The sequence below is a fragment of the Equus asinus genome, chromosome 21, assembly GCF_041296235.1.
Source record: "Equus asinus isolate D_3611 breed Donkey chromosome 21, EquAss-T2T_v2, whole genome shotgun sequence".
NCBI classification, from domain to species: Eukaryota; Metazoa; Chordata; class Mammalia; order Perissodactyla; family Equidae; genus Equus; species Equus asinus.
Window position 1 is genome coordinate 70194272 of NC_091810.1, and position 27201 is coordinate 70221472.

Here is a 27201-nt window from a genome sequence, read left to right on the forward strand (position 1 = left end):
AACTACTGAACGTAATAGCATAGGGTGAGGAGGAAATGGAAACATCTTCCACAGTCCTAGTGTTATTCTAGAGAAGGACAGAGATAATGATTTTCTTTAGATTTTGGTAGGGATGTAATAAAAAAAAAATAATAGTACTTTCATAGAAATAGAATGACTTCCAAACCAGTGGAGGGGAGTAAAGAAAATTCAATCATTCAATTCAGTAGATATGAGAAAAGAAGGAAAAATAAATACCAAGAAAAGTGTGGTCAATAGAAAACAACAACAAAAAAATATGACAATTGAAATGTCCAAATATATATTTAACTACTAAAAAGGTAAATGAACTAAACTCTCCAGTTTGAAGACAAAGATTCCCAGGTCGCATAAAAATACAAGCTCCAGCTATGTGTTGTTTGCAAGTATCATACCTAAAACATAGCGGCTCAAAACATTTGAACATAATGAAATGGACATAGATATATCCGGTAAATATGAATTAAAATAAAGCTAAAGTAATAGCATTCATGTTAGGTGAAATAAGATATTAAGGTGAGACTTAAAAAAAGACTGTGTCATCACCAGTGATCATCTGGGCCAAAGTGTAGTGGCCTAGATTTATCTTTATCTGTGGTGTCGAAATGCACCGTATTTACCAAGTTAAGGCAACCATTTCTTAAGGGTGTTCTCAGGCGTTTTCCAAGTGTCAGTAACTCTTTCTTGAAGGATAGCATTTTAACAGATTATTGCATCAGTGTCCTAGGTGGTGGCAATGTGACTGAAATGAGTAGTTTTGCATGCATGGGTGTTCATTAATACTTAGAGAACAGTTGGCAATGCTTGCTGGCTGACTGCTTTCAAATCTCGCTTTCTAATTCTTTGGAAGTACTTTGTCTTCCCTGAGACTCTAGGCCCAGATCAAGTATACTTTTGAAGCAATTTCTAATCACAGTGAAAATTGCCCAAACAGCATATTTTATTCTTAAACTTGCTTCGTGTAGCAGTAATATAATTACCTGTGCCTTTTAAAATATATCAGCAGGGTGTTTAAAGATTATTATCAAATTTAGAAAGGAGATGGTGTGAAGAGAGGCCTGTCCCCACACCCTCCAACACTTTTTCTACTAGCAAAGTTATGTAGAAATCTTAATCCGTTTAACATTCTGTTAAGGTTTCAGATATTTCTTCCTCCCCTCTTCACAGGCCCTCGCTACAGAAAACAGGGCCGAGTTTTTACAAATCAGCCCAAACCAATCCCTTAGTCAATAGCAGGGCCCGGAGAGAGACGGTGGCATGAGTCGCCCCTCTGTCCAGGAGGGGAGGCCAAGTTGTGTAACCCTACGGCGGTGACAGGAGCAGGCTTACATCGTGGGGGTGGGAAATTGTTCTTGCTCACTCCTAGAAGCACCTCAGCTCGGGGTACCACTCCACTCCGCCGCCGCCGCCGGTGCCTTGCCCAGAAGGGGGTGGGGCTGTAGCCTGAGAAACTGGCTATTTTTCCCAGGCTTCTGGGTCACTGCTGCCGCCGCCTTTCAATGTCCTTTAAAAAGCACCTCGAGGAAACTTCTTATTGGCAGCTAAAGAGCCCACTAGTTCCAGGGGAAGAATCCGGGCAGGAGCACAGAAGAATTTCCTCCCCTCTCTAGTTTGCAGGGCTCATGGAAAGTGGGATTTGGCACATTTGTTTTAGACACAGGGCCGAGGGGTAGCAGCTTAAAACATATTTTGTTCTGTTTAGATTTGAGGCTTCAGGTAACCTGATTTCCTTGGTACTTATTACTGTAAAACAATTTTAATCACATAGATGTTTTCCTGATATTTAGTAGTTTGGACCAGGGTATGATCTTAGCAATACTTTCCTTCTGAATTGCTGCCAATGGTAGTCCCATTTTAATTCAAAGGACTTCACTTCTGAGAACTTTCTTAAGAAAACCATCTACTTCTCATGACAAGAGTCTGTTCTGTTTGACTTGAATCCTTTATTCCAGAATTATGGTTATTGATTGTGTGATTTTTTGATTGATTTGTTTAGGTCAATAGAATGTTAACCCATTTTAAAGGCATCATATGTACCAAATTGTGCAATTTGTCTGTGACCCCATATTTATGTTGAGAACTCTTACCCATTTCAAATGTTTTTCCCTTTTACTTTTCTTAATTATCAAAGCAATAACATCCCTATTATTCTAAAAAATAATCAACAATATGGGAAGTGTTAAAAATAAAAGGACACCATCCCCGTGTGCTCTGTGGCACCACTTACCATTTGTGGGCCAGCTTGAAAAGCTAAAACGTTTTTCTGCAACATGTGTCGATACATCTGGAATTATATTTGTCAGACTGGAAAGAGATTAGAGATGATTTATTCAAATCTTCTCAATTCCAAGGAGCAATATTTGGCCCAAAATAGGGGAGGTAAATTGTCTGAGGTCATCATTTCAATATGCCTGTGTCTTTTCTTTTGAACCCAAGCCCTTGCCATCTAGGACCCTTTCTGGGATATCACACTGCTGACAAGTTTCTTATTTTTAACCATTCATTTTTAATACCTTTTATTATTATTCTGGTCACAAGAGTAATAAAGGCCCATTGTAGAAATTCATCCATCATCTCACCACTCACCATGGAAATGTTGATGTATTTCCTTCCAGGTGTTTTTCTGTGCTATTCTGGTACAATGATGGGATCAGACGTCACATAATTTTGTGCACTGCCTTTTTTGCTAAATGTGTGATGAACATTATTCCATGTCATTGAACATTATTCCTCAAAATTATTTTTAATAGTTGCATGGCAATCTGTGCTACAGAGGTACCGTAATATCTAATAAGTCTCATTAATGGCATTTGAGAAGGCATCAGTTTTTCAACAAAAAATTGTTGTCTTGAACATAGCTGAATATGAATCCTTGCATATTTCACATGCATATGAAAACCCCTGAGGAGAGAAATCATAGTTGTTCTGTAATTTAGGAAATTCTTAGAAGGCCCGTGAATCTTTAAAATACAAAGTTATTTCATGTGACTAGGTTAGATATCCTATAGTTAAAGTAAATACAATCAGATCACTTTAGAGAAAAAATCTGGTTAGCTCTAACTTGGTCAAAGATGACTTAATCATTAACCTAATTGGCCACGTCCCTGTTTTATTAGTCAGCTGCAAGCAGTGTTAGAATAATCTGCCTTATTACTTGGTAGATAAAGCCTCTGACTTCACAGTGTGTTTTATAATGCTAATAAAACAAATAATAGTAATAGTACTAGCAAATAAATAGTGGCAGCTACTATTTATCGAGAGTATACAGTATGCCAGCTGTGTGCCAAACTCTGTACCAACATTACGCTTAATCTTCACAACAGTCCAATGAGATAGGCGCTAGTTTAATCCCCACTTTATAGAGAAAGGAACTGTAGCTCAGAGAGGTTAAGTAGCTTGCCTGAGGTGGCACAGCGAGTGGATGGCATAATGCAGACTTGAACCCAGGCCTGCTTCACTCTAAAACCCAAGACAGGGCCAACCTCTCCAAAGGGATTCTGATGATTTTTTTCCTTGTCAACTTACATCCCTTTTTTAGCTGTGGTTCTTAACCTTTTGGGGATTGTGAATCATTTGAGAATCTGTACTGTTTTTGCCTAGAAAATGGTGTATATGAAAATATATGCACAATTACTAATCAAATTTCAGGAGATACACAGTCTCTAGGCTGAAACCCCCTATACTGGAGCAGTATCCTTTGGGTATTTACAGTTTTTCAGTCTTCTGATATCTTTTGCTAAAATACAAATAACCCTATAAGAGGAATGCATGAAGTGCTTATCAACTAAAATTGTGACATTTTAGTGCAAGTAAACTATTAGTAAATGGAAACAGAGATGGCAGGAAGCTCCTATTACACATGGTACCTGGTCTCATTTTTTCTGAAGCAGCCAGTTCTGGAGGGGACCCCTAAAAATTTTAGTACAGACACTGAATCATAACTACAGAATAACTCCCAGCATATGATCTCATAGCCAAATAATTAACTCAAGATATCCGACAATTACTTATGAAATATGAAGTAAAACTTTTATGTTCTCCCTGCTTAGATTAGGGTAGGTTAAAGGAACAAAAGAAAATTGTTTAAATATTAATCCGTACAACATGTTAAGAAGATAAAAAGAAATCTAGTGCAAAAAAAAAAAAAAAACCATGAACATTACAAAACCAACGCAGTGGTTTGAAATTTTCTGTGTCACTACTTCCATTACTAATGCATGTAATTGAGAGTAAATTGTTGTTCAGTGTGATTTTTCTGATCATCCTTGAACCCTGTGCTGCCCCTGATGATGTTAGCTTTATAATTTAAACCAGTGGATTCATTTTCCCAGTATGATATAAAACAAGAACAAAAATAATAACTTCTGATTAATTTTAGAAAGATGAGTCACAGCTAGATAAGCCTTTTTTTTAACTTTTCTATTTTGCTGTTCAGATGACAGAGTTCACCAGATAATACTTCTAAAATACCATTAAGAAAATATGCTAAGTGAAATCTCCTTAAAGTATGTAGAATAATGTTCTTCTTATGAGGAAGCAGGAGCACAGTGATGGGGACAGTGGGTAAGACGGTAGGCACTGTCTGATGTATGAAGTGGTTTCTGAGAATCGAATGGCTAAAATTGAACTCTTGTGCTCTATTTACCGAAATGTGTTTTGAAAGTAAAAACATGGTATTGTGCCCTCTGAAATACAAATAAATACATTCTCAATATTTACAGGATAAATACTTATTTAAAACCAGGTACCTTGATTTTTTTTCTTTTAGAATATTTATCATATGTAACTTATTTGAGGATTAAAGGCCATCCTAGGTTGATATCTGAGGCTCGGTCTAAATATCATCTTTCCTGTTATGTTACTATTGGTTTGAGTTTGTCTTTCTCTTGGAAGAATATGGCTCTAATTCTCCAGGGCTTAAATCACTCCTTGGTAGTAAGTTGGGTGTTCACGGAGGAACACTCATTCTTTCAAGCTACTGATACAATGTGTACTGCCCTGTGGGGGAAGGAGGGGACGCTGGACTCACTCAGTTTTACCATTTATAAAAGATTTGATGGAGGAAGTTGAAGCTAATAGCTAAATTGTGAGCAACCAGTGCATTAACTAGTACCCTACTGAGTGACCCGAAAGAGTTGAAAATGTTTAACTCACTGAGAGGCAATGATATTGCAACTGGGGAGAAGAAAGCTCCTTTTTTTTTTTTTTTTTTAATACAAAGGCAATTGAGTATAAACTACAGACCATAATTTCAATCTTCTGTAAAAGTTACGGGGTCGTGAGCCTGCTAAGCGGCTAAGCGTGCCTGAAGAGAACTTGAAAGCAGTCAACCAAATTCAGCTGCTTCATCTTTTAGGGATGAAAAATGATGCTGAAATAATTTCTCTGGCAGGTATGATCAGCCCACAATGGCCACTGTCATTTAGCCTCATATGTGCGTGTGTGTGTGTTTGCCTTGATGTATTTCTTCAGAACCTCTCTATTCGGATATGGGCCTTAGACTAGCCCCATAGACAGCCCCTGAGAGCAGGTTAGAAATGCTGAGTCTCGGGCCCCACCCTAGAACTGCTGGACCAGAATCTGCGTTTAACAAGATGCCAGGTGATTCATCAATGTCTGAGAAGTTCTGCTTTAAAACACTAAAGCAATGACTGAATAATCGCCGCCATTATGACCCGGAAGAGTTCACGTAGCTTCCAAACGTGCTAGCCTTTCTCTAAAGGTGAGTGTCCACACTGGGAAACCTGACCTGCTCGCTTAGCAAAGCATAGGGCTGAAAAGTATCCTAGGCTCCTACCTATTGATATTTCTTTCCCTCCCTCCTTTCCTCTCTTCCAAACAGCGTGTAGTCCAATAAAGCCTAACCGGTAACACAATTAGGTGAGATTTGCCAATTTGTGATACCAAAAAACCCAAACTCCACAATTTGCACTAGTTCTATCCTCTTTTCCCCAAAACTATTTCTAGAATGACAAACAAATCAGAAATTAGATGAATTCACAATTCACCATCTTTACCCCTTTACTCTCTATCTAGGATAGGTGCCAAATAAGTAAAATCTCTGCAAGAAAATTATTAATACACCTGGATAGCATACGAACTGGTTACTGGATGAGCAGAAGACAAGTAAACACATTTACCACTATTACGTACATAACTATTTCACAGGCCCATAAAATGGAGAGGAACCTGGTTTCCTTTTAAGATAGTTTCTATCCAGTGACAACCAAAACAGATTGAATGAACGCATTCCTCTAAGCTTCAAAAACACTTTCAACTTATTTTTAAATCATTGCTCTGAGAATCTAAAAAGACGGTATGCTTTCTTTCTTACTGACTTATCTGAGAAGATAATAGTTTGCAGAAAAGTTCAGTGCAGTGGCTGATAAAATGCTGTAAAAAGATATTTCAAAGAGTAAAGCAATAATAGTAATGTCAAAACAGTGTCCCCATGTTCTCCATCCCGCTTAAACGAGCACTGGGCCTGGCACAACCGTTTCTCTGCATAAGCCAGGTGAAATGGAGTAGTAAAAAGCAATCCTGTATTTCCTTGAATCCTATAATACAGTTCTCTCTCCTCTGTTAATAAAATATCCGCTTGGAAGGAAGCCAGAATTCTCTTAGGCGGTTTAGACTTACTGAAATAGAAGAAAACTGGGAAGAAGAGGTAAAAAGGAATATAGAAGTAAAAAATTAACTTTCGGGGTCAAAATGCTTATCTGAACAGATTGACTAGCCTCAGTATTTTTTAAAGTACTGTGTTGATATCAGTATTTTAAATTGAATCATAAGTAATGATTTAACTGAATTTATGCTGCATCCTCAACTCTCAGCAGCACTGAGGACCAAAATCACTTTTTGAATTCACGTTTCTCACCGACACAGACAGGAAGACACGTGGGATAATCAAAGCCCTCAAATTGGGTGAGATCTCTCAGGGTCTCAAAAGCAAGCGTTTGATAAGGAAGGGAAGGTAAGAAAAGAAAGGTGTTGCTGGAAAAGTTGAAGGGAGGATTCAAAATCAAACTGAACATCCCATTTGCGATGCCTTTCCTCTCTACTCAGGAACTGAGTAGTGGAGGTGACCGCTCCCAGTGTTCAACACTGATGAAAACCCAACTCCTGATGTTAAGAGACGTAAATCTAAACCTCCCAGTCTCTGCTGTCTTTAAAAACACCTTAAGTCTTTATTCCCACAGTGCCTCACACACAGCCAAGCACTCAGTCAATGTTTATTGGAGGAATGGTTTCCAGAAGCCATCTCGCTGGGTGGACTCATCCTTGCTCTTTTCATACTTTGAATGGAATTCCTTTTCCACACATGAGACTTAGTTGTGTAGAACTTTAGGCTGGGGCCATTTTGGCAAATGCCATTCACTATTCTGCATTTTGTATGGAGCTGTTGAATAATTAAAAATAAAGCTTTGGAGGGTCAGCCTGGTGGGAGAGTGGTTAAATTCATGCACTCTGCTTCAGTGGCCTGGGGTTCACAGGTTCGTATCCCAGGCACGGACCTAGTCTGCTCATCAAGCCATGCTATGGCAGTGTCCCACATACACGATAGAGGAAGATTGGCACAGATGTTAGCTCAGCAACAATCTTCCTCAAGCAAAAAGAAGAAGATTGGTGACAGGTGTTAGCTTGGGGCCAATCTTCCTCACCAAATAAATAAATAAATAAATAAATAAATAAATAAAAATTAAAGCTTTCGGGGGCCAGCCCAGTGGCACAGCAGTTAAGTTTGCACATTCCACTTTGGCAGCCCAGGGTTTGCCAGTTTGGATCCTGGGTGAGGATCTACTTATGAGGACCTACTTGATGAGCACCGCTTATCAAGCCATGCTGTGACAGGCATTCCACATATAAAATAGAGGAAGATGGGCACAGATGTTAGCTCAGGGCCAATCTTAGTAAAAACAAGGAGGATTGGCAGATGTCACCTCAGGGCTAATATTCCTTTAAAAAATAAAAATAAAGCTTTGGTCTGGAAAGCTCTGATTCTCACTCTCCTTACCTTTATGGTCTTAGAAAACATGTTTATTCTCTCTGGGTCTTAGTTTTCGTACTCCAAAATCATAATCTCTTGTCATAATGTCTTGTCTCATCTTGTCCCACTCTAGAATTCTATAAATCTGGCCCTAGGATTTCAAGTCTACCTCTAAACAATGACAGAGATAAGAGACAAGGAATTGTGAGAAGAGCAGGAGATCATAAATTCATCTTCTGTGCTTGAAAGCGAATTATAGATACTCTTTGGTTAAGCCATAACTACCTTGTAAAGGCCAAGCATAGGTCCAATTTTGAAGTGTGGTAAAAACTATATTCCATTATTTTTTTTATAACAGCTTTCTTGAGATACAATTCACATACTATGCAATTCACTCATTTAAAATGTGTACAGTTCATTGATTTTTAGTATATTCACAGAGTTGTGTGACCATCAGTACTATCTAATTTTAGATCTCTTGTATCACCCCCCCAAAAGAAACCAGGTACTCATTAGCACTCGATCCTCATTTTCCCCCCAGGACTAGGCAACCGCTGATCTACTTTCTGCTCTATGAATTTGCCTGTTCTGAACATTTCATTTATGTGGAATCATGCAATATATAGGCTTTTGTGACTCGCTGTTTTTCACTTAACGTTTTCAAGGTTTATCCATATTGTAGCATGTGTCAGTACTTCATTCCTTTTTATTGCTGAGTAATATGCCCTTATATGGATATACCATATTTTTTTATTTTCCATTCATCAGTTGGTGAACAGTTGGGTTGTTCTACCTTTTGACTACTATACATAATGCTGCTGTGAACATTTGTGTGCAAGTTTTTTTGTGGACATATGTTTTTATTTCTCTTAGGTATATGTACACCTAGGATTATGTGTTGCTGGATCATATGGTAACTTTATTTTTAACCTTTCAAGGAACTGCCAGACTGTTTTCCAAAGTGCTATGCCATTTTACATTCTCATCAGCAGAGGATAAGGGTTCCAATTTCTTCACATCTTGACAAAAAATTAATATTTTCCATTTGTTGATTAGTATTATCCTAGTGGATGTGAAGTGGTATCTTGTTGTGGTTTTGATTTGCATTTCCCTTATGGCCAATGACGTCAAGCATCTTTTCATGTGTTTGTTTATTGACTCTTTTTATATCTTTTTTGGAGAAATGTCCTCTAAGATCCTTTGCCTATTTTTAAATTGTATTGTCTTTTTATTATTGAATTCTTTGTATAGTCTAGATACAAATGCCTTATCAGATATATGATTTGCAAAACTTTCTCCCATATATCCCAATGAAATATAAATCCATTCTTGAATGCATTCATTTTCTTCTTTATAAGTATTGGAATCATGAGGAATAGGTACCTTGATCTCGATCCATATAATTACCTATTATACAGGGACATGAAGAATCTGTCTTTATTCCTAAAACATCTGTGACACAGCAGGACCATATAAAATCATGTGCAATGGATGGTTCGGCTGTTTCTTGATGAGAGATTTGGCACCAGTGAGAAAATCAATCTCTATCTAAGTTATAAAGAGAGATAAGTAGTCAAAAGATATGTGATTGAAATAATTCATGTTTATCATTAATAGATATTTATGGAACACCACTATGTATTGGGATTACATAAGAACAGTTGAGAGTTAATTCACATCTTATTGGGATTGATAGTCATGAAGACAACACAAGAACTTAAAAAAAACGATATACTGTAAGCTCTTTAAAAAAAATCATTCTTTAGTGATTTTTAGTTGTTTCCTTCTATGTGTTTTCCAAATATTGAATATTTGGTTTAATAATTTTTGTTCACATGTCGGAAATCAAGAAGTATAATACCTATGTACATGTATATATTTTTTTCTTTTTGTGACTCTCTCTTACTCAAAGCAATGATCTTAGTTATTTTTAAGTGCCCTCTTCAGTTAATTTGTAGAAGTCTTTAAAAGAGCTATCTCAGGGTTAATTCACTCATTCAACAAATAACTGTATGTCTATGTTCCAGGCTCTGGGATAGGGGCTGGGAGTAAGGTGGTGGGTGAAACAGACCTTGATTGTGTCTCATGGAGCTTAAACACAATGAACAAGTAAAAATACAAAGAAATTTAGAGTTACAAGTTTTTATTTGCTATAAAGGAAAAGAAGGCAGTACTATGAAAGAATAATAGGGAGATCTATTTTAGGCTGAGGGGTCAGGGAAGTACCCTGAGACATACGGAGGATTAGATGGTGCCAGTCAAAGGGGAAGGAGAGCGTTGCAGGCAGAGGGGACAATGTGTGCACAGCCCATGAGGAAAGAAAGAGTTTGCTTGGTACAAGGAAGGGCAAGAAGGCCAGTGGGATAGAAGAGTGGTAAGTGAGGTGGGGAAGGATAGGAGATGACATCTAGGAAGAAGAGAGCAGCCAGTTCACATGGGAGATTGTAGGCCACGTTAAGGAGTTTGAATTTTATTCAGGAAGTAGTTGAATGGTTCTGAGGATTTTAACAGAGGAAATGACAGGATCTGATATAAACTTTAAAAAGGTCATGTTGGCTACTTCAGAAAGATTGATGCATGGAAGTGAGGTAGAATTAGAACCAAGATGACCATTCAGGAGGCTTTTGCACTTGCTTGAGTGAGCAGTGATGGTAGTGTGGACTAAGGTACACAGTGGAATACCAATAAGGTGAATAGATTTGGGATTGTTTTGGAGATGTGGTATAATGACTAAGAGTGTATGCTCTAAAGCCGAACTGACTAGGCTAGAATACTAATTCCCCCTCTTACTAGCTGTATGATCACAGGCAAATTAGCTTCTCAATGCCACCATTTCCTTACTAGTAAAATGGAATTAATAATAGAAATCATCTGATAGAGTTGTTATGAAAATCGAATGAGTTAATAATGCTCTATATGCATCATAAGAGCACCTGGCACATAGTGAATGCTTTAATAAGTGGTGTTGGAATTATTTTTACGACTTAAATAAACAGGTTTTGGTGATGGTTTGGATCTTGTTTTGGACAGGTTAGTTTGAGATGTGCGTGAGATATCCAAATGGAGATGTGAGGCAGCTGGAATCTGGTGCTCAGAGTAGTGTCCTGGGCCAGAGATAGAGATTGCGTTCAAGATCAAACTAAAATTTCCTGGATAAATTTGCAAAACAGTCAGCACTTGGAAATAATTCACCCTTGTCCTAGATTGGCCAGTGGGATATCAAAACAATTCAGTGACTCTGACTTTCCTTGGAGAGGTGGCAGATGTGGCAAAGAGTGTGGAAATTGTCATCAAACAGACAATCCTTTGGATTTTGCTCTCCCATTTACCAATTGGGTGACCATGAACGAAGTGTTGGTGATAGATTCAATGGGTGGGAGAGGAGGAATCATGGACAACTCCTAGGTTTCTGTCTTGAGTGCCATATAGTTTGTCGGGCCAGTTCCTGGGATGGAGGAAAGTGGAAAGAAACATGTTTCTCAAAGCCTCAGCCTCCTCAGCTATATCTTCCTCATAGGTGAGGACCTGAAAGAAGGTACTTGAAATGCCTAGCATAGTACCTGGTGCATGGTGGAGGCTCGGTAATGCTTTTCTCGTATGCTTTGGGCTCTGCTCCACTTCTTGCCTCAACTGTAAGCATCTCCACCACTCTAACTAGATTTGCTTCCACTTTTAGATTAAGATGTAAGATAGGAACAGTGAGGTGACAGAGCAGGGCCAGGACTAGGGTCAGGTGACTGAGGCACTTGCATTCGGCACCAAAAAACTAAGTAACAATAAATATTATTTTGATGCAATATTTTGAAAAATTAAAATCACTGCAAAAACATCCAAGATGAATAAAATACTATATTTTTGATAAAGACAGGATAAGTTGTACTGATTTCTTCTTTTGCCTCAAGCTCTGGTGCTCAGTGTGGCACTGTGACGAGGTGAAACGAAAGAAAAAAAATCTTCCACCCCTGGGCCCCCAGCACTGTTTCTCATTTCTTCGAAAGTTCATAGCTAAGAGCCAGTCAGCAGACTTGTGTACGCCAGTGACCTCTAGATGCTAAAGAACGTGTTCTAACGTGTCTTGTGATACTGGGTACACTTAAGATTGGGGTTTGAGGCATCTACTGGCCCAGCCCCTGGCCTCTTTCTATCAGTTACAATGTGGGAATTGGAGCTAGTTTCCTGGGTTCGCCCCACCTCAGTCAATGCAGCCCCTCGTGACCCTGGAACTGTTGAGCAAACACCAAGTGAAATAACCCGATGCTCTATTAAAGGCTGGGGTTTAAAGGTCAGCTTTGTGCTTATCGGCTGCTGGTCTGATTCCCTCCCTAAATGACTCTCAGGGCGTTTTGTGCTTGCAATATGGACTGAGAAGATGAGCATTGCCGCTCAGAGCGGGGAGGGACTGGATTTGGAAGGAGCTGTCATTGCCAACAGGAAAACAGCAGGTCAGGAGCAGGCAGAAGATGAATGGAGGTCCCCCGGCAAGGAATGCTTCCTTCTGAATTTGACTTAGAAATCTAAAGGTACCTGTGGTACATGTGGTGGCTTGTGGCTTTCCGCCCTTTCCTATGAAAATCAGAAAATTTCAGACTAAGCAGTTTCGTAATTTAAACGTTGTCAGCAGGCGGATAATGAGTAATTAAAGGACAGGTTTGTCAAAGCTCATATTTATCACGAAGAAACCAATTGTGGAATTTTGAGCTTTCAGGTCACTTTTCCTCTAACAAAATCTGGGTATGGGGGGCCAAATTTTTTTTAATATATTAGATACTTTTATTTCAATCTGAAGGAAAATTCTTCTAATACTTAAAATGTTTTACTGCAAATATATCATCGTAATGTATATTTATGAATGATTTTGGGTGAACAATAGTGAGTAAGAGAAAGAGTCACATGATGTACTCTGAGGCTGCTGCAGAACACCGTCTGCAGGTCAATGGCACTTTAAGATTGCAACATGTTGTTTGGTGACCTTCATACCACTTGACTGCACGCACCTTAATCTCTCTCTCAAAAAACGCTGAGCCTGCTATAGATTGGTCGGTTGTTCTTTTTTTAAACCCAGTTTTTCATTTACCTACTACTTTATAACGCCTGGTTTAATTTGTACAGAAGGATGAAGTTCATTATTACATAACTCAGAAACCCATCTTTGAGTTTTTAGGAAAAATAAGTTCAAGGGTTGTCATGAATTGAGACTGAAAGACGTCAGAGATAAACCAGGTGGTACACTTTGAAGAGGAAAAGTAAAGAATGCCTCAGAAAAATTGTAGAATAGGTACACAAATGCATGAAGGAGAAGAAAATGACACTTTTAGTAATAAAGGATCTTTCAGACTTTGAAACTTATAACTAAAAGTTCAGAAGTAAGTAAATGTTGGAACAAAGCCGCTTTTGTGAGGGCTGCCAAGGTGTAAATATGGAGTCTGCTGGAGATCTCACTGTCCAGTCACCTGCCCCTTCGTAGAAATTGCTTTTTGAGTATTCAGTCTTTATTTCTCAAGAATTAATACAAAGACTTTTCAGACTATGAGAAAATATCACATGGTCCCTGAGCTACAGTTGTACAATATACCCATGAAAGTTTTCTTTCTTAAAGAATTAAACAAGATTTTCAATTGTCTAAGTAAGAATATTAAAGTTGTGATACTTTGTTCAAAGGATCTAGTTTCCTTCCTTCCGTCCATCCCTCCCTCCCTCTTTCCTTCCTAACTAACTGCCTAGCTAGCTAATTCTCCTTCTTTTTTCCCCATCCCTCCTCCCCCCTCCTTCCTTCCTTTCTTTGCTCATTCATTCTTATAACGTCTACTTGAGCACTCAGATTATCTTATTTCTGCCTTTATAATTATTAGCTTTAAATCAAAGCATTTAGTCTCACTAAGAACCTAAAAGCCTAGTCAGTATCTTAATCTTTTTTAACCTCCTACTATTCATCCAAGCTTAATCTTCTCTTTTTCCTCATTATTACTGTAATTACGAAAACCAGCATATATATATACATACACACACACACACACACACACACACACACACACACACATATATATATATATATATACTATTTAGCTAAAAGATAAGGCTAATATTCTTTAAGCTGTATACCCTATTTTGAAAAATCTTCACTTACCTCTCTAAACAAAATGCGAATAGTCACAGAATTTGTAGACAAGCATTATCAGAAAACCATTAACCTGACTTTCAGTTTTCCGGAGAGAAAGTAACAAGTTCCAATGCAAATCAAAGCTGTTGGACTAAATGTCGGTCTATTAATAAGCAGGGGGAACAATTTAGCTACTTCCCCTGCAGAGCTAAAATATAGTACTGCTATCTTTTTTCCGGTGGTGTTCTCCAATGAGGGTTACTTGATCCTGGGAATTTCCTGTCAAAAAGCCCATTTCTGTCGATCAGCCATTGCACGTTCCTGGGAATGGTTAATGTGGCAGTGGTGTGGCAGACTGAATTTTAATGTGAAAGTGGCCTGCCCCGATTTCAGAAATAGGTCATGCGTATGTGAACCCATGAAAACAGTTGGGAGCAGGTTTAAAGTAAAGAAAATTCATTATACTGAATTACAGTGTTCATCATGCTTCTGTTGAACATGTCTGTAAGTAGCTTGCATTCAAGAATTTGAAATCATTGTTTCTTAAGAACTTTCTGTTCCCTTTGGTCCTTTACTTTTCATTGACCGGCTTTGCAAGCCCTGTTTTGTTACTCCTTTAACTAGCCACGGGCCTTCCTATCCATCACTCCCTCCCATCAAATTCAGAATTCTGACTTTGCCTTCCAACTCAAGCCACTCCTACTTTCACTTCCTTCTGTCTTACCTTTGTCCTTGACCTTATTTTGGCTGGTTTGTTCGCCATTCTCTAAATTCATACTTCCCTGGCTTGTCTTTGTGTGGGCTCCTCTGTCATTTATTTTTAACTAGTGGCACATCATCCTTCACTGTCATCCACTAGCTTGCATTCTCCTTCCCCTCCAAAGCCAGCCGCGGGTATTTTCTTCTCTGAAAGGACCTTCCTATATTCAAATATTAAATTTTGTACCCAGAACTTGCTAACTCTTGACAATTTGAGTATGCATTTGGTCAAACAACCTGAATTTGTCGTAAACTTTCAAAGACTAAGACTGTAATTTTTTATGTTTTATAATCTTGTGACAGGTGCTTAATGGGGTACATCTCAGTTCAGGAAATGGACTTATAGGTTGTGGCCCTGGCAAGATGGCAGGTAAACAAGTCTGTTTTAATAAAGACCCATATAGTAAGTCTGCTTCTTTATCTGACGGAATGAGTCAAGGAAAGGCCTGCTTATCTGTGTATTTTAGCTTTCCTAACTGATAGCAATCGTCTCTGTAAAATTGTTTATATAGTAATGTAAGGTGATCATTAATATTAGCAACGTTGTAAATTTCATAATTTAATCTCATTTGGCAGTACTGCCTTTCTCAGAGTTAAGCAATAACAGTTTTTCTAATGGAGACCTTTTTTTTTCCCTATCTTAACCATTTTTAAGTGTACAGTTCAGTGAAATTAAGTACATTTATTTTGTGCAACCATCACCACCATCCATCTCCAGAACTCTCCACCTTGCAAAACTGAGACTTTATACCCATTAAACAATAGCTCCCCGACTCCCCTCCCCTCCAGCCCCTGGCGACCAACATTCTACTTCAGTCTCTGTGAATTTAACTACTCTAAGTGCCTCATGTAAGTGGAATCATATAGTATTTGTCTTTCTGTGACAGGCTTGTTTCATTTAGCATAATGCCCTCAAGGTTCATCCAAGTTGTAGCATATGTCAGAATTTCCTTCTTTTTTAAGACTGAATAATATTCAACTAATGGACACTTTTTCAAGAATTTTGCAATGGCGTTTTGACCCCTGTCTTGTGTTTATATGTCGTTTTGCTGATTATTTCATATATGCAAGTCTTTTTCTTTTTGTAGTTATTAAGTTATACCCCTGTCTTTGTTGATAATCACTGAAATTAGATTGTGGTAGTATTAACTTGATTTTCCTTAAATTCTCAACATCCTAAAGCATTCACAATTAGTAATAATTTCCTATTTTATGATATATAGGAAAAGATACATCTTTTATATTTTCTTATATCAAGTGAGAAAAGGAGGTTGAGTTTGCACGTTCTGCTTCAGCAGCCCAGGGTTCGCAGGATCGGATCCCAGGTGTGGACCTGTGCACCGCTTGTCAGGCCATGCTGTGGCAGGCATCCCACATATAAAGTAGAGGAAGATGGGCACAGATGTTAGCTCAGGGACAGTCTTCCTCAGCAAAAAGAGGAGGATTGGTGGCAGATGTTAGTGCAGGGCTAATCTTCCTCAAAAAAAAAAAAAGAAAGAGAGAAAAGATTTTGTAAAAAAAAAAAAAAAGGCCATTTTGATCACCAAAATACACATTACATTAGTCACTTCTCAGAATTAGACACATTTTAGGCATTTGCAAAAATTAAAAATAATTTTAAAATATATAAATTAAGTTTTTTCTTATTAAAATAATCATATTACAAAACATTTGGAGAACAGACACTACAAAAATCATTTATAACTCCATCTCTCAAATGTAACTTAAAATTTTAATGTTTTTCCCTCCAGTCTTTTTTGCTTATACATATTTTTATTTACATGGTTTTAATCATGGTGTGTTATCATGCCTCTAATACTCTAAGAAAGAAAAGCTGCCCAACAGAAATCAACATAGCTTCAAAAGAATGTGAACTCTGTTTGATTGAACTCAAAAGCACCTTGGGAAACACAGTGAGAAAAGCACAGTTAACGTGTCTTTCTACATCAACGTTCTGCTGTTCCACTGCTGGTTGGGTGGCAGGCATTCTCTAGTGACTTCACTAGAGCTGGTGGGTGCTATGCAACTATTGGCCATAATTATGGAAAACAGATCTGCTGCTGGAAAGTTGAAGGAGACAGGGACAAGCAGAGACAAAAGATGGAGACCCTGTGGGCATCTTGGCAGTGCTGAGCTCCCTGCCTTCTGCAGTTCTTCCTCAGAGTCTGAGGATGCCTCATTATCCTTCCATTCAAGCTCCTTTTCTGATTTGCTTTTTAAAATCGGGGTTCTGTTTCTTGTCACTGAAAGAGACCAGACTAATCCTTCTTGCCTTTGACCTATTTCTGTACTGTTCAGGTTTGTCTGAATGATTTACTAGCATGATGCACTTCAAATTGATACTACCACTCTTCAGTGAAACTTCACCCAACAATCAGGCGGGTGTCATTTCCCCTGTGCCTCCGTGACTGGGACCTCGTAGGTACTTAATAAATGTTTACTGAATGAAGTAGTCTTGATGATAAATACTCTCTTTCACTGAAACCCGTAGCAATCTTCTTGGGCAGCAAGAAGCCACTACTTTTCTTTGTAGTTCAAAATCCTGTGATAACATGTAGTTGGCCACTGAAATATGAGTCCTTCTTCCCACATCTCGTCGCATTTGAAGAGCATTGATCAGTGACAAATTCTAAGCACAGAAATGATCAGACTCTTTTGAGTTCTCTTGGCTTTCATTGGTGATTTATCATCCAATCTCTACCCCTCCCTTCCCTTCCAAGACTCAGCCCTTAGAGTTTTGGTGTATAGTACTCTAAATTTACCTTAAGGGTGACTACTATTGTTCATCCGAAAAAGAAGGTCCTAGTGTCACTGATTATACAGAGGATAAGTAGAAGTAAAGATATCCCTCTGTCAGGATAGTTATATAACTGACCACTAACAGCTGGTAATTGAACTTAGAATTAATATATTAACATAATAAGATACAACAAAACATATTCCCTTTGGGATCGAACCTTCCCCATTACTGCAAAGAAGGGCATAGTGTGAGAAAGCTCTCTTCCTAGCTTATGGCTAAACTTAGTTAATTGTTACAGAATGGTGGATTGTATAGAATACTCAATAACATATAAAAAGAGCTGACGAGTTTTTCTGATGGTAATGTATTATAATTTATAACATTCATTAAATGCTTCAGGTTTTTTCCTAATTGAATTTAAAAATAAATGCGTAGTTCTTTGAAATTCCATTGAGTTGGTCAAAAAGTAATTGGAAAGTGGATGATATGCTTGCTAATTTTATAATTAAATTGTGTGTTGCTAATAAGTTTTAATCTACCTTTTTAAAAAATTACTTGATTTTTTTAAATAAAAACAGAGGCAATATTTGCATAATTGTGTTCCTTATGATCATGGGGGATGGAAAAGTTGCAAAAAATACTTTGCAAGGAGAACAACAGTATCAGCCATTTGCAGCTGGGCTAGCATGTAGTATATGTTGAACTGTTACTTATTCCCTTTAGGAAAATAGGGGTTTAATTAATTCTTTATAATATTATTACTTGATGCAGTGCTAACCCAAAAGATCCAACTGTATGTACCACTACACTATTTTATAAATCAAAGAAATACTGCCATCAAGACCCTAGACTTTGATTAAGATCAGAAGGACAGGAAAATGGCAAAGGGGAGGAAGAGGCCATGGCAATGCAGGAGGAGACTCTAGCTGTGTACTCTGGGTCACCCGAAGTGTGACTGCTCCTTCAGGGCTGTAAAAGTTCATGCTATTCAGGAAGTTCTTTTGGATGATCTAATCAAGGGGCTCTTTGTTAAAAGTCTAGGACAATCAGTTTAATCTCTTGTTTATCTATTCGTCAAATTAGATAACAAACACCCCCCATCTACCTTCCTTCCCAACATATCTTTTGTCTTATGAATATGTGCATGTCTCATCAATTGGAATATTAATTCCTTGAGGGAAGATGCTACAGAACATTCGTTATGTAAAGAAATATATCTACCCTCTGGGAACTTAATTTCTTATTGAGTAAGATAAAGAAACCACCTAACTAAAAATACAGTATGTTTCAAGTGTCATAGAAATTGATAGAGTTTATCAGTTTGTTTAAACTACAGGAAGTAGCTGAAGAATAGGTTGACCCCTGTTTCCCTAGGGCCCAGCCTAGGACCCGGCACATAGTAGGTACGCAAAGTAATAAATATTTGTTACTGTTAATGATGTTGATATAAATAGATGTTGAAAAGCTTCTATGGTCAAATAAGTTTGGAATATTCTGGGTTAAAGTGAAAAAGACTATTCAGTCTCTAATATGCTAAAGTACATTGTGAATTTCCAAGAGGGTGGTACAATGTATTTGTCTGACTAGGGAACTCTTTACAGTTATGGAATAGCTTGTAGGACTTGCATTCACTGTAACACACTTTGGGAAATACTGCAAAAACAAGAAACACTTTGGTGGTGATAAATGTTCAGTGAGGCTACATGGAGGGGGGCTCTATTTTATTGAATCCCACTGTATTTGTTTGCTATTGCTGCTGTAACAAATTACCACCAATTTAGTAGCTTAAAACAACACAAATTTATTATCTTGTGGTTCTGGAAACCAAAACTTCACAATAGGTCAGCCAGGTTTTGTACCTTTTGGAGACTGTAGGAGACTCTGTTTTCTTGCCTTTTCCAGCTCTTAGGGCTGCCCAAATTCCTTGGCTCATGGCCCTGCATCACTCTGACCTCTGCTTCTGTCCTCATATATCCTTCTCTTGACTCTCCTGCCTCTTTCCCTTATAAGAACCCCTGTTACTATGTTGGGCCCATCCAGATGATGCAGAACAAGCCTCTCCATCTCAAGATCCTTACCTTCATCACATCTCTAAAGTCTCCTTTGCCATGTAATGTAACATATTCACAGGTTCCAGAATTAGGATGTGGACATCTCTGGGGACCATTATTTAGCCTTCCACACCACATTGTATTTCCCAGACCGTAAAGGGCACCCAATAAAGATTTTCTGAAAATCATTGAGTGATTGAATTAAATGGTTTTGGTAAAGCTCTCTGAATTATGCTGGTGAAGGAGAAGTGGACTTCTGAAATCGTCATTATAGTGGGCCTTGCAGGAAATTTGAAGAGTATAGGGTTTTTGTTGAGAAAGATCTTTCCAATGTGGATAGTGTTCTGAAATGATCATTTCGCAGTGACAGAATACATCTCTGCAGAAACACACATCACCCCCTCAATAATCACTCAGCATGCTGACCTCCCTCCAGAACTGCTTCCTGTGTTGGGATTGTTTTGTTGGGGCCAGACTTTGAGTGGGAGGAAAGTGGAGGTTGGCAGAGCTGAGGGGGAAGAGGCCAGAGTGGAAGGAGCAGAGAAGGAATTAGCCAAATCTGATGGAGAGATGGCTTCTGGGATGATTCCTTTTAGAAGCCGAGATGGCTGATGAGAAACCCACTCCACCATTGCCCTCTGAGATAGTGCAGTCAAGTAAGAGGACACAAAAGACAGACGTCTTCATTTCCTAAGAAGGTCGTGTTCATTGTGTCTGGCTTCTTGTTTTTCTGGTCAATCATTGTTTTGTTTTTATTCTTTATAAAATAAACTTTATTCTGATGTTTATTGTAGAAAATAAAAATTATCTAGGCTAATACTCAGAGATAGCCACTGTAACATTTTGGTATATTTTCTTCCAATTTTTTTCCCTGTGTATGTTGATATATCACAGAATCAAGACAATGGTCTAGATATAGTTTTATATCTTATTTATGCTCATTCGACTGGGAGAATTTTCTCATGGCATTAAATATTCTTCAAAACGTGATTATTTAGTGACTGTGTAATGCACTTTGGGATATACAACTATAGTTGAGTGTTCATGCCTCCTGCTAACGTAAATGATACAGCCTTGAATAGCCTTGCATTTCATCTTTTGCCATCTTAGCTGCTTCTACATGATAGTAGATGCAACCAAAGGGCATGAATGTTTTTATAGTTCTTCTTAGACAGGCCAAAGGTATTAATTTACACTCCTCCTGGCAGCATATGAGAGTGTCTGTCTCTCCTCCCTCACACTCAGCAGCATTAAGCATTAATCTTTTAACAATTTTTAAAATGCTTATTAGACATTTATAGTAATTCTTTTGTAACCTCTTGATCCATGTCTTTGCCTGTTTATCCATTGAGATGTTAATATTTTGCTTATAAACTATTAAAGACACTTTGGATGTCATATCTCTAGAAATTATTTTCCTAGTTTGGTGTTTGCCTTTTAAGTTTTAATATTGTGCTGTCTGATATATGCATTTTTTTCCTGCTTATTACTGCAGTCAAATCGATTATTACTTTCTGACAGAGTCTACTGCTTCTGTGTTTGGAAATTCTTTGCTTGGCCCAATATCGAATAAATAACCACCTATATGTTTCATAATCCTTTATACTCTTTTAAGTTATATATTTTTAAAATTATTTTTAATTTAATATGTAATCCATCTGTAATTTAGTTTGATAGGATGTGTGAGGTAGACATATAGTTTTTAACTATTCAGATAGTTACTCCAACACCATTAATTGAATAATCCCTTTTGTCTTCATTGAGTTGTGATTAAATCTATCTTGAATTAAATTGGTATATACATTTCTGTATGTAGGCTCTCTGTTCTATTTCTTTAACCATCTGTTGAGTATCGTAACAGAACCATATTATGTTTTGTATAGCACATTTCCATTTCTCATATGGCAAGCCCTAACCCCTTCATTATTCTGTTTTAAATGTACCTTAGCAATTATCATCTAACCATTCTTCAAGGTGAATGTGGGAATTAATTTTCAAATGAAAAAATTCTGATGTATTCTGCATGGAATTATGTAAAAACTATGAATTATTTTGGAAGAGTTTGCATTTTTATAATTTTCAATCATTTCACAGTGTGCCTCTGTTTTTTCAAGTCTTGTTTGATGTGACAGAAAAATTGTTTCTTTATACAAGTCCTGCATGCTTTTTTAAGGTTATTCCTAGGCATTATATACTTTTTATTTAATTATATTTGGGATTTTTCCTATTGTTTTCTAATTAGTGCTTACTATTATATGGAAGTTATTGATTTTTATATTTTGTTTTTGATTCTATTTATTATTGATATACATTTTATCACCTAGTTCTTCTGAGTTTTCTTAGTAAACAATCATATTACACCAAATTATGATTCTATTACTTTTCTAAAGAGCATACCTCTTATTTCAGAATTATGCCTTATAACATTAGCCGGAATTTCCACAGCAATGTTAAATATACTTAATGGTATTCTATTTTTATCTTGTTTCTGATTTCAACAGCTATGATGGGTTTTTCTAACCATGTTAAATTTTATTGCATTCCTAATATGCTGAGAGTATTTTTTTAATCAAAAAGGGGTTTTGAAATGTTATAAAATGCTTTTTGAGTAATTTGCTAAATTATCTGTGAGGAGAACATAACATGGAAGCCAGAGTATAAAATTTATGGCCAAATATACCTGGGCTTAAATTACGCCTCTTCCTCTTAGAATTGAATTGAGAGAGTTATTGGTCGTCTTCCAATTTCAGTTTTTTGTGCTGTAACATGAGGATAATAATATAAATATCTTGTAAGGATATTGTGAGTATTCAATGAGAATTGTTTGCGATTCACCAGACTTGACACAGAATATCACATTTAAAAAAAATATTGTGTAATTTTTACCTTTGATCTGTTAAAATCGTATACCATAACCACAGATTTCCTAATGTTTAATCATCTTTTTATTCTGGAGTAAAGCCTACTTGATCATGATAAATGTTTTCTTAATTCATTGCCGTATTCAATATTTGTTTCAGATTATTGCATCAATTTTCATATTGATTTGGTTTTAGTTGAATTTTTACACTGTGTTGTTAGTTTTGACAACAAAATGATGGTAAGTTCAGGTAATAATTGGAAAATTTTTATCTTTTTCTGTGCTCTGGACTTATGGGAATTATATTTCCCTTGAGAATTCAAAAGAAGTTTTGTGTGGAATTTTCTATGCCTGGATTATTTTTTGAACCAGATAATGCTTTTTCAACTTTTTAAGATTTCTTTTTTCTATTTGTTGTTGTTTGTTTTCTCTAATCATTGGGTCTATTCAGTGTGTCTATTTCTGTTTGTGTCAATTCTGGTAATTTATGTTATGTCTAAAAATTGTCCCTTTGTTAGAATTTTTAAAATAGTAAGCATGGAGTTGAACATAGTATTCTCTTATAATTTCTAAGATTTTTCTCTCTCCCTTTTTCTTGGTTTATTGTATAATTCTGAGGTTTATTTGACTTATTTTTAAGAACTATCTCTTGGACTTATTTAGACTACTGTTTTTGTCTCTCTCACTTCTTTAACATAATCTCATAGTGATTAAAGCTTAATTTTTATGTACTTTTGACTCTGCAACCTCAAAAGTCGTCATTGGTAGTCCGCGATCGTTTCTTGAGTGCCTCAAAGGCCATCCTTAAGAGAGTAGTTGGTGTCTATTTTCATTCCAAGGCTGTGAACTATTGTGGACCAGTCTGCCTGGGTTCACATGCCAGCTCCACCAGTGACAATCTGTGTCATCTCCAGCAAGTTACTTAACATTCTTAACTTAACTTTAACAGGTTAGAAAGTACTTAGACTTTCTATGCTATAGTTTCCTCATCTGAGTGTGAAGATATGAAGCTCTGAGAGCAGTGCCTGGCATATAGTAAGTCGTTTTTAGCTATTGTCATTATTATATTTGAGAACTAACACTATGGTTGTTCTCAAGGTTACAGCATATGAACAGAGTGAATGGAAAACTTGAGGATAAATTGAACTTTAAAGTGTTCTTATGTGAGAGGGGTGTCCAGACTTTAGAAGAACCAGACACTCTGAAAAAAAGATACAGCAGGTATTTAAAGAAAAGAAAACACCAGACCATGAAGTTACAGATAATCTGTTCAAAATCCTCATTAGTGGAAAACAGCAGTTCCTCACATGCGTATCCCATCTGTGTGGGTCGTCACATTATCTGCTGACATCTATATTCCAAAAGTCAGAGATAAACCTGTTTTCTTGAGGGAGCCAGCAACTTACAGGAATGGGGCTCAAGTTTTTTTTTTTGGTGGAGGGAATTAATTAGACAGGATGTTTCTCTTTGGAGAGGGCTGTCTAGTGGTGCAAACTCTTTTTGTTTTTCTCTGTCTGCCATGTGAACAGCACACCTAATCATATCGGCGGCAGGGCACGGTGTTGTTTGCTTTCTCACAGTTGTCACGTAGGCAATGTGAGGTGATAAATTATAAAGGTGATTCAAGCATATATGTGGATTATACTGTGCTTTACATTTATTGTCTCGGTTCATTCAGTGATATTCCCTTGGAGTTGCTAGGCTTCCTAGAATACTTTCTTAACCTCTGCTACTGACAACATTTTCCTGTACCTCCCCAAAGGGAGAGGCATCTATCTATGTGCCTCCACTGCTTTCAGGATAAAGTTCAAATTCCGTGGCAGAGCACAGAGGGCCTCTCCAGGTCCCGCTCCTACTACTGGTCCTCACTGTGCCTTGCCATGCTAATCATTGTGGCAGAGGAAATTCTAAAATAGCCCCCAAGATCCCCACCCCCTGCTCTGCATAACCTCTGTAATCCCCTCTCTGCTGTGGACAGGACCTGTGAATATGATGGGATTGTCACTCACTTCATTACATAAAACTCCTTCTTAGCAGAATGAAGAGAGAGATTCTTCTGCTGACCTTGAAGAAACAAACTTTCATACTACATGGCAGGGAATGGCGGGTGACCACAGAAGCTGAGAGCACCCCCTAGTTGGCAACTAGCCAGAAAATGTGAACCTCAGTCTTGCAATGCAAGGAACTGAATTCCCCTAACAACCAGTGAGCTTGCAAGGGGACCCCAAGCCTCGGATGAGTTTGCAGCCCCAGCCAGCATTTTGATTTCAGCCTTGTGAGATCCTGAGCAAAGAGCCAAGCTAACCTGACCCATAGGACTGACCCATGGAAACTGTTAGATAAAACATTTTGTTTTAAGCCAATTTAGTAATTTGTTATGCAGCAATAGGGAAATAATGCAGTCAGCTAGTCTTCTTGTGCTCTCTTATCACTGGTCACCTGTTTTTCTTAGCACAGTTGCATTCCATGTGTCCCCATCCAGGGCTCAGTTATCATCCCTTTGGCTTCCCCAGACTTGTCATCCTCTTTTACATGGAAGAAAATTATTTTCTTACTCTATGTTTGGCCTTTGTCTCCTTGAATTATTTTTATTCCTAAAACTATTATCAGCTTCATATTCTGTTTTTATATTCTATTATATGTATTTTGTAAGTTAATTATTTTACATTCTTCAAAACTCAATATTTCAGAATACGTATCTGAAGGAGTGAAGTCATTGTTGTATTTGGGTCTTGGAACAAGCGTGAATTAAGCTGTGTGAGTACTACAATGGCTCCTGAGAGGGTGATCTCTTATGGTAGGCTATGAAGTTCCACCCTTGGCCCTATTAAGGTATTGCTTTTTATCAATAATTTTAGCGAGGCTATCGATTACGTATTTGTCAAAGTGGTTGACATGAAGCCTGGAAGCATACACATAATTAGAGTAACAGAATTAGGATCCAAAGCGATCATTTCAGGTTGTAATGATTGGCCAACTCTAACAGGTTGAACTTTAATTGACTAAGTGTAAAAACCTATAGTTAAGCAGAAAAGAAAAAACCTCTCTAGAAACTAAGGGTGGGGTGAGACAGAATATGCAAAGATATTTAAATTAGTTGTTTACAAGTTAGCGTAAATCAGTGATATTTTGGGACTTTTAGTAGAGCTCATTTGAATCATAAAGTTAATTTTAGACTCTATTAATGAACTGTTGTGTCTAGAACAAGAAGAATAGTCTTCCTCTGCCCCATGTGGGTCACACCACTCCTGGAGGATTGGGTAGTTCTGGGCACCTTCTTTAATGGGGTCATAGATAACCTGGAACTTCTCCATTGCACAAGGGCCAGATGGGTGAGCAGATTTGAGATCATGTAAAATATTGTGGAATAATCTGAGTTGTGGATATTTTGCCTGTAGAAAAGAAGATATCTAAGGATTAGACTTCCTTTCCATGACTTAGGTGAATAGAAATCATAGAGAAATAGATTTTTGCTTATATTAAAGAAGTAACTACTAACATGTACAAAATAGCAAAAAGGACTGGGCTGACTTTGGGAGTTACTGAGCTCACTGTCCGTAGGATGTACAAGTAGAGGTTTGGGTGGAGGAAAGCAGATTGGTGAAGAAGGCTTTTGCATGCATTGTCACCATGAGAGAGTGATGGACTGAAAGACACCAACACATGTAGTTAGAGGCCAGAAAGTTTCATTAGAGGTAAAGAATACAGAAACTTACGTATATAGTTTTATAAAGTAAGAGGTAACACAGCATGATCCCAAGCAGAGGATTGGCTCCCCAGATTACCCAAAGTCTCCCACGAGAGGGCATCTACCCCTAAATTAGGCTACGCATGTGGCATGCAGAGTCCTCTGCATTTGAGAAGCTGCCTGTAGCTGATGCTATTAGTGGTCCACCCAGATCCCTTCCATGGGCTGGTGTACCCATCCTCCAACTGCTGTGGCTGCTGTCTGCCAGCTTCTTACATCTCCACCTTCCCCTGTAGAATTGCCCTTGACTGATGCCATCTGCCTCATCTAAAGATGCCTACTGCCCCCTTCCCTGGGGGCAGCCCTTGGCCAATGACTGGCAGATGCAGAGGTACAACAGCTCGGTCTTCTTATCTCTGTGCAGCACAACCTCTGAGGATTAAGTTGCACTCCAGGGTTCCTGGTGGGATCAAGCTGGACTTCTCCTGACACCACGTCTTTGTTGCCTTTCCCTCTGCTCTGTCATGCTTCCCTCACTTCCTCATGCATCTCCCCTAAGAGCCCTGACTTGCACAGGAATCGTCATCTCAGGCTTTGCTTCTAACAACCCTTTCTAAGACACCATCTGTGCCTTTTTGGGGGGGATTTATGACCTCCTGACCCTCTGCATACAGGAGTTTCTGCCATTCATCTATCCTCTTACCCAGTGCTAATAATGGGGCCAAGATATCACTCCTCTATATTTAAATTCTGGGACTGGGTGAAGAGAAGGTCATTTTGCCAGAAGCATCCTTAGCAGCCTCAGTCTTTGTCCAGCAACACTGGAAGAGATGCCCTCCAAGTACCCTCCCCACTCCCAAATCAGTGCTTGTGTGGTTCTCATAATACCACTTTATGCCTTAAAGCACACAGTGTGCCTGCACACACACATACTCACACACACAACTTCTTTTTGTTCCTTCTCTGACCCTGGTAATGCTACCTGACTGTCTTAGGGAGAT

At 38.0% G+C, this 27201-nt stretch overlaps 2 protein-coding genes across 11 annotated transcripts in view; one reads left to right on the top strand and one right to left on the bottom strand.

Annotated features, from left to right (window-relative positions):
* Positions 1-12446, bottom strand: part of LOC106823892 (collagen alpha-1(XII) chain-like) — a 39055-nt gene extending 26609 nt beyond the window's left edge. Inside the window, exon 1 of the transcript XR_011496421.1 lies at positions 1-12446. This exon is cut by the window's left edge and continues 22409 nt beyond it. The gene's annotated coding sequence lies outside the window, so the exon portion shown is untranslated.
* Positions 1-27201, top strand: part of THRB (thyroid hormone receptor beta) — a 361115-nt gene that overhangs the window by 23686 nt on the left and 310228 nt on the right. The window contains exon 1 of one of the 10 annotated variants that reach the window (XM_014829845.3): positions 12503-12525. The exons of 8 other annotated variants lie outside the window; for them this stretch is intronic. The gene's annotated coding sequence lies outside the window, so the exon portion shown is untranslated. Of the gene's footprint in view, positions 1-12502; positions 12526-27201 lie in introns of those variants that run through there. One more of the 10 variants, XM_070492842.1, reaches the window with a different exon arrangement.